The sequence below is a fragment of the Eucalyptus grandis genome, chromosome 5 (assembly GCF_016545825.1).
Source record: "Eucalyptus grandis isolate ANBG69807.140 chromosome 5, ASM1654582v1, whole genome shotgun sequence".
NCBI classification, from domain to species: domain Eukaryota; kingdom Viridiplantae; phylum Streptophyta; class Magnoliopsida; order Myrtales; family Myrtaceae; genus Eucalyptus; species Eucalyptus grandis.
The window spans coordinates 57,382,063-57,387,552 of NC_052616.1; positions in this window are offsets into that span (position 1 = coordinate 57,382,063).

Below are 5,490 nucleotides of genomic sequence, written 5' to 3' on the forward strand. Positions count from 1 at the left end.
CTTTGAGCGAATACTTGTATACAAAAGAGAGTTTATATTTGTGAGAGACCTTGAGGAGGTGTGGTAGTACATCTACACTGTGGAATCAAGGCAAAGCTGTGCTGTAACTACTCTTTTGATCATAGTGAAATCCAGCCGGTGGGCTGTCAGTGCGGAAGAGTGGACGTAGGCTTGGAAAAGCTGAACCACTATAAATCCTGTGTTCCAATTTCTCTCTTTCTACCTTGATCGTATTTCAATTTGTTAAGAATTCCTTCCGTATATCGATAAATTGTTTGTGCGCCTATTCACCCCCCATCTAGGTGTTTATACTAGCAATATCAATTGGTATTAGAGCCTGTGTACTTACTTTATTTGAAGTGTTTTACTTTATAGTAAAAGATCCATGGCTAGTATGTTAGCACCAGGGCTGATGGAAGGGCAAAGCAATACCAGACCACCCTACTTTGATGGAAAGGATTACAACATCGGAAGAACAAGATGAAAGCTTTCCTACGATCAAAGGATCCTCTCGGAATGGGACGTTGTAGAAAAAGGAATTACTCCTACCACTGCATCAGTCTCTGAAAGAGGAAAAGAAACTGAAGAATCCAGCGGAATATCTCAGGGAGAATATCTCAGGAAGAAATAACCAAGAGACAAACACTCGATGCAAAAGCAATTTACTCCTTATATTGTGCTTTATCACCAACTGAATATAATAGAATATCTTCTTGTGGTACAGCAAAAGAAGTTTGGGACAGATTGCATATCACCTATGAAGGAACAGATCGAGTGAAGGAAACAAGAATCAACATTCTTCTCGGTCAATACGAAGCCTTCAGAATGAAACCAGGAGAATCAATATCGACATGTTTAGTCGTTTTACGATATATTGTGAATGGTCTTGAAAATCAAGGTCAACCAACTTCGATCCCATGAAGGTAAACAAGCTTTGCATGGACTCTCCAGGATTGGAATCACATAAAGACTTCGATAAGAGAGACGCAGAGAATTATGCCACTATCTGTTGACGAGCTGATTGGAACTCTTTAGTCCTATGAAGTGGAAAGGATCAATGAAGATGAAGATCCAAAAGGTAAGAAATCCATTGCATTAAAATCAAATGATGATTACGATGATACAGATTCTGAAGATGATATGAACGATGAGGAGCTTGCTCTCATGATAAGAAGATTCAGAAAACTAAACAGAAAAGGAAGAAGGTTCAACTCAAAGAAACAAGGCTTTCAAAGACAGCGAGACCAAGTCGTTGATGATGAGGAACCAAATAAAGATGTAGTCTGCTTTGAATGCAAGAAAAATGGACACATTAGACCCAACTGTCCCTCTTCGAAGAAGAAGAAAGGAAAAGCTGAAAAATTTCGAAAAGCTCTCAAAGCTGAAACTCCGGAGTGATGCGAGTGTGAAGAAAGTGATAATGAATATGCCAATCTATGTCGATGGCACAACGGACTCGGACTGGATCGACTCGGGATCGGACTCGAGACAATGAATTTGAGGCAAGTAATTTTAAAATTCCTGTCAAAGTTTCTAAATATATTGATGAACTATGCTTTAGTCTTAAGATTTCTCTCAAAAGAATTTCCAAACTAAAAAAAGAAAACTCAGCTCTAAAACAAAAAGAAAATGTTTTAGAAGAAAGAGTTAAAAGTCTAGACGTGTCTGTTTCCAATCTTAAAGAAAATGAAGAAAATCTTTTAAAAGAAAATGTTTTTTTAAAAACAGACTTATCAAATATATAAAAGAAATTTTCTATAGGGTCTGAAAAACTTGAGAAAATTCTTTCAGCGCAAAGACCTTACTTCAATAAGTCTGGTCTAGGTATGACGGAAGAAACAATTCCCTTGATTGATTTTCCTAAAGTAAAAGAAAGAATCAAGAAAAGGCTTTCGAGTGAAGTTTACAAAAATCACTTCAAAAGAGTTTTTGTTAAACCCGTAGGAAGAAATGCTCTTAGATGTTCAAAGTGCAACAGTCCGGATCACTTTGAAAAAGAGTGCCCTATGGTATGGAAACCTGTTAAGAAAGTATGGGCTAATTTTGTTTATCTTACTAACACCAAAGGACCCAAGAAAATTTGGGTACCAAAGAAAGCTTGAGACTTTATTTTAAATGCAGGTCTCCGTCAAGAAACATGTAAAGTGGTATCTTGACAGCAGATGCTCAAGACACATGACATGAGACTCAAATTGTTTTATAAAGTTTGCTCAAGTAAATGGTGGAAAAGTTTCATTTGGAGGAAACAAACAAAGGAAGTATTGTGGGATTTGGAACCGTGAAAATTGGTACTCTCACAATAAGTAATGTCTCCCTAGTGGAAGGACTCAATTACAATCTTCTCAGCATTAGTCAATTGTGTGATACTTGGTTTCAAGATCTTCTTTCAAGAGGGGACATGTTCGGAATCGGTAAAGACTCTACTCGGTCTTTCATGGGTCGAAGACATGGAAATATCTATCTTTTGGATATGAAACCAAATGAATCGCAATGTCTCATCTCAATTCAAGACGAAGCAAGCTTATGGCACAAAAAGCTTGGTCATGTCAACATGAAGCAATTAGCCAAAATCTCATCAAAGCAGCTTGTTCGAGGTCTACCAAAATTACCATACCAAAAGACTGATTCATGCACTCCATGTATTCTGCGAAAGCAGGTAAGAATTTCTTTTAAGCCAATAAATCATGTCTCTACTAATCATGTACTACGGTTGCTGCATATGGATCTCTTCGGACCAACCAGAACTTCAGTATGGGGGTAAGAAGTATTGCCTAGTAATTGTCGATGATTACTCTCGTTTTACTTGGGTATATTTCCTTTCAAGTAAGTCCAAAACCTTTTCGTATTTTGAAAAATTTGCTAAAAAGGTTCAAAATGAAAAAGGTTGTGTTATCTCTAGTATAAGAACAGATCATGGAGGTGAATTTGAAAATCAAGATTTTACAAAATTCTGTGATGAATCGGCTTTAAGCATGTGTTCTCCTCTCCATATACTCCTCAGCAAAATGGAGTTGTGGAAAGAAAGAACAGAACTCTTCAAGAAATGGCTAGAACTCTTTTAATTGAAAGTAAAATTTCTTCTCGATTTTGGGCTGAAGCTGTTTCAACAACTTGCTATATCATCAATAGAGTCTTCTTAAGATCTATTCTTCAGAAAACCCCTTATGAGTTATTCAAAGAAAAGAAGCCTATTGTTTCATACTTTCATGTATTTGGTTGTAAATGTTTTATACTAAAAATGCAAAAGATCGAGTTGGTAAGTTTGAAGAAAGATCAGATGAAGGTATCTTCCTTGGATATTCTACATCAAGCAAAGCCTTGAGTCTTTAACAAAAAGAGCCAGTCTGTGGAGGAGTCAATGAATGTCAAATTTCAAGACTCAACACAAGATGAATCAAGTCAGACTCATCAAGAAGAATCTGAACCTACTCCAGACCCTCCAAAGTCTACATCTCAAGAAGCATCTCAGACTCTGGAAAATCAGCATCAGGTTGTTAGTGAAGATCCAAATAAAGAAAGAGATCATCAACCAGACAAATCAACAAGTAACTGGAAGCATAAGTCCAGTCATCCCAAAGATATTATAATTGGCGAAATTAATGAAGGAATTCGCACAAGATCCAAAAGGTGAGAAGATTCTAGTGCTGTGGCACTCGTTTCTGAAATTGAACCAAAGAGCATAGAATAAGCTTTATCTGATGAAAGCTGGATTGAAGCTATGCAAGAAGAGCTCAGACAGTTCAGCATAAATGATGTATGGGAATTGACATCCCAACCAAAAGGTAAAACTGTTATTGGGGCCAAATGGGTGTTCAGAAACAAGATGCACGAGAAAGGAAAAGTCGTACGAAATAAAGCAAGACTCGTGGCCAAGGGATATACGCAAGAAGATGGAATAGACTATGATGAGACTTACGCTCCAGTGGCAAGGTTAGAAGCTATTCGACTATTACTTGCTTTTGCTTGTTATAAGAATTTCAGGTTATTCCAAATGGATGTCAAAAGTGCCTTCCTAAATGGATTTATCCATGAGGAAGTTTATGTGGAACAACCACCAGGGTTTGAAGACCCAAAGAAGCCGGACTCGGTCTTTAGGCGAAAAAGGCTTTGTATGGTTTAAAGCAAGCACCTCGGGCTTGGTACGACAGATTAAGTAAGTTCCTAATACAAAATGGTTTTGTCAAAGGTAAAGTGGATACGACTTTATTTATCAAGAAGGAAAACAAAAGTTTCTTACTTGTTCAAATATATGTGGATGATATCATTTTTGGATCCTCTAATGAAAGTTTGTGTAAGAAATTTTCAAAGTCTATGCAGGATGAGTTTGAAATGAGTATGATGGGAGAGTTAACATTATTTCTTGGTCTTCAAGTAAAACAATTAAAGGAAGGTACTTTTATTTATCAAGAAAAATATGTTAATGATCTTGTCAAAAGGTTTGATTTGGAGAAGTGCAAAAAGACCGACATACCGATGTCAAGTTCTTTAAAGATAGACAAAGATGAAGAAGGGAAGAAAGTTGATCAAAAGCTGTACAGGAGCATTATTGGATCACTTCTTTATCTTACGCCTCTAGACCTGATATTTTGTTGAGTGTTTGCATTTGTGCTAGGTTTCAATCGGATCCTAGAGAATCCCATCTGAAGTGCTGCCAAACGCATCATAAAATACGTTGCTTCATCATCAAGCATCGGTCTTTGGTATCCTAAGAAGGAGACTTTAAAATTCTGGGATATTCGACGCGAGATCTAGCCGGTTGCGAGTTGATAGAAAGAGCACTTGAGGAACTTGCCGGTTGCTTGGAAGCGAACAGTGTCTTGGTTTTCAAGGAAACAAATCTTGTGTCTCTTTCAACAACAAAGCGAGTATGTAGCTCTTGGAAGCTGCTGTTTGCAAATTCTATGGATAAAACAACAGCTAAGAGATTTTGAAATCGAAGACTCATGCACGAGAGATTAATTGCGACAACACCAGCGCTATCAACCTCACCAAAAATCCAATTCTCCACTCAAGAGCGAAGCATATAGAAATTCGACATCACTTTATTAGAGATCATGTTCAAAATGGAGATGTTTCAATTCAATTTGTTGACTCAAAGAATCAGCTGGCTAATATACTCACGAAGCCTTTGGAGAAAAATCAATTTGAGTCTATACGGTCCAGACTCAACATTTTGAGGTATGAGGATATCAAAGTCTAAAGACTTTCAAACTCAGGATTACAAGACTTTATCTACAGTCTTGGCTCGACCTTCAGACTGTAAGTCTTTCTCTCTCCAATCTTATCTTGAAAATGTACGATCATAAGACTTGTTTAAATTGTTGCTATATTTAATTGACGTAAATATTGCATCGATTCATTTTCAAAAGGGAAGTTATTTTTGAAATAGCTATTTTTGCGGATAAAAACAGTTATTTTGAAAAGGCATATTTTATTTCCTTTGTGACGGTTCGTTTATCCTTCTTTTTAACCGAACGAGCACGTTGATTT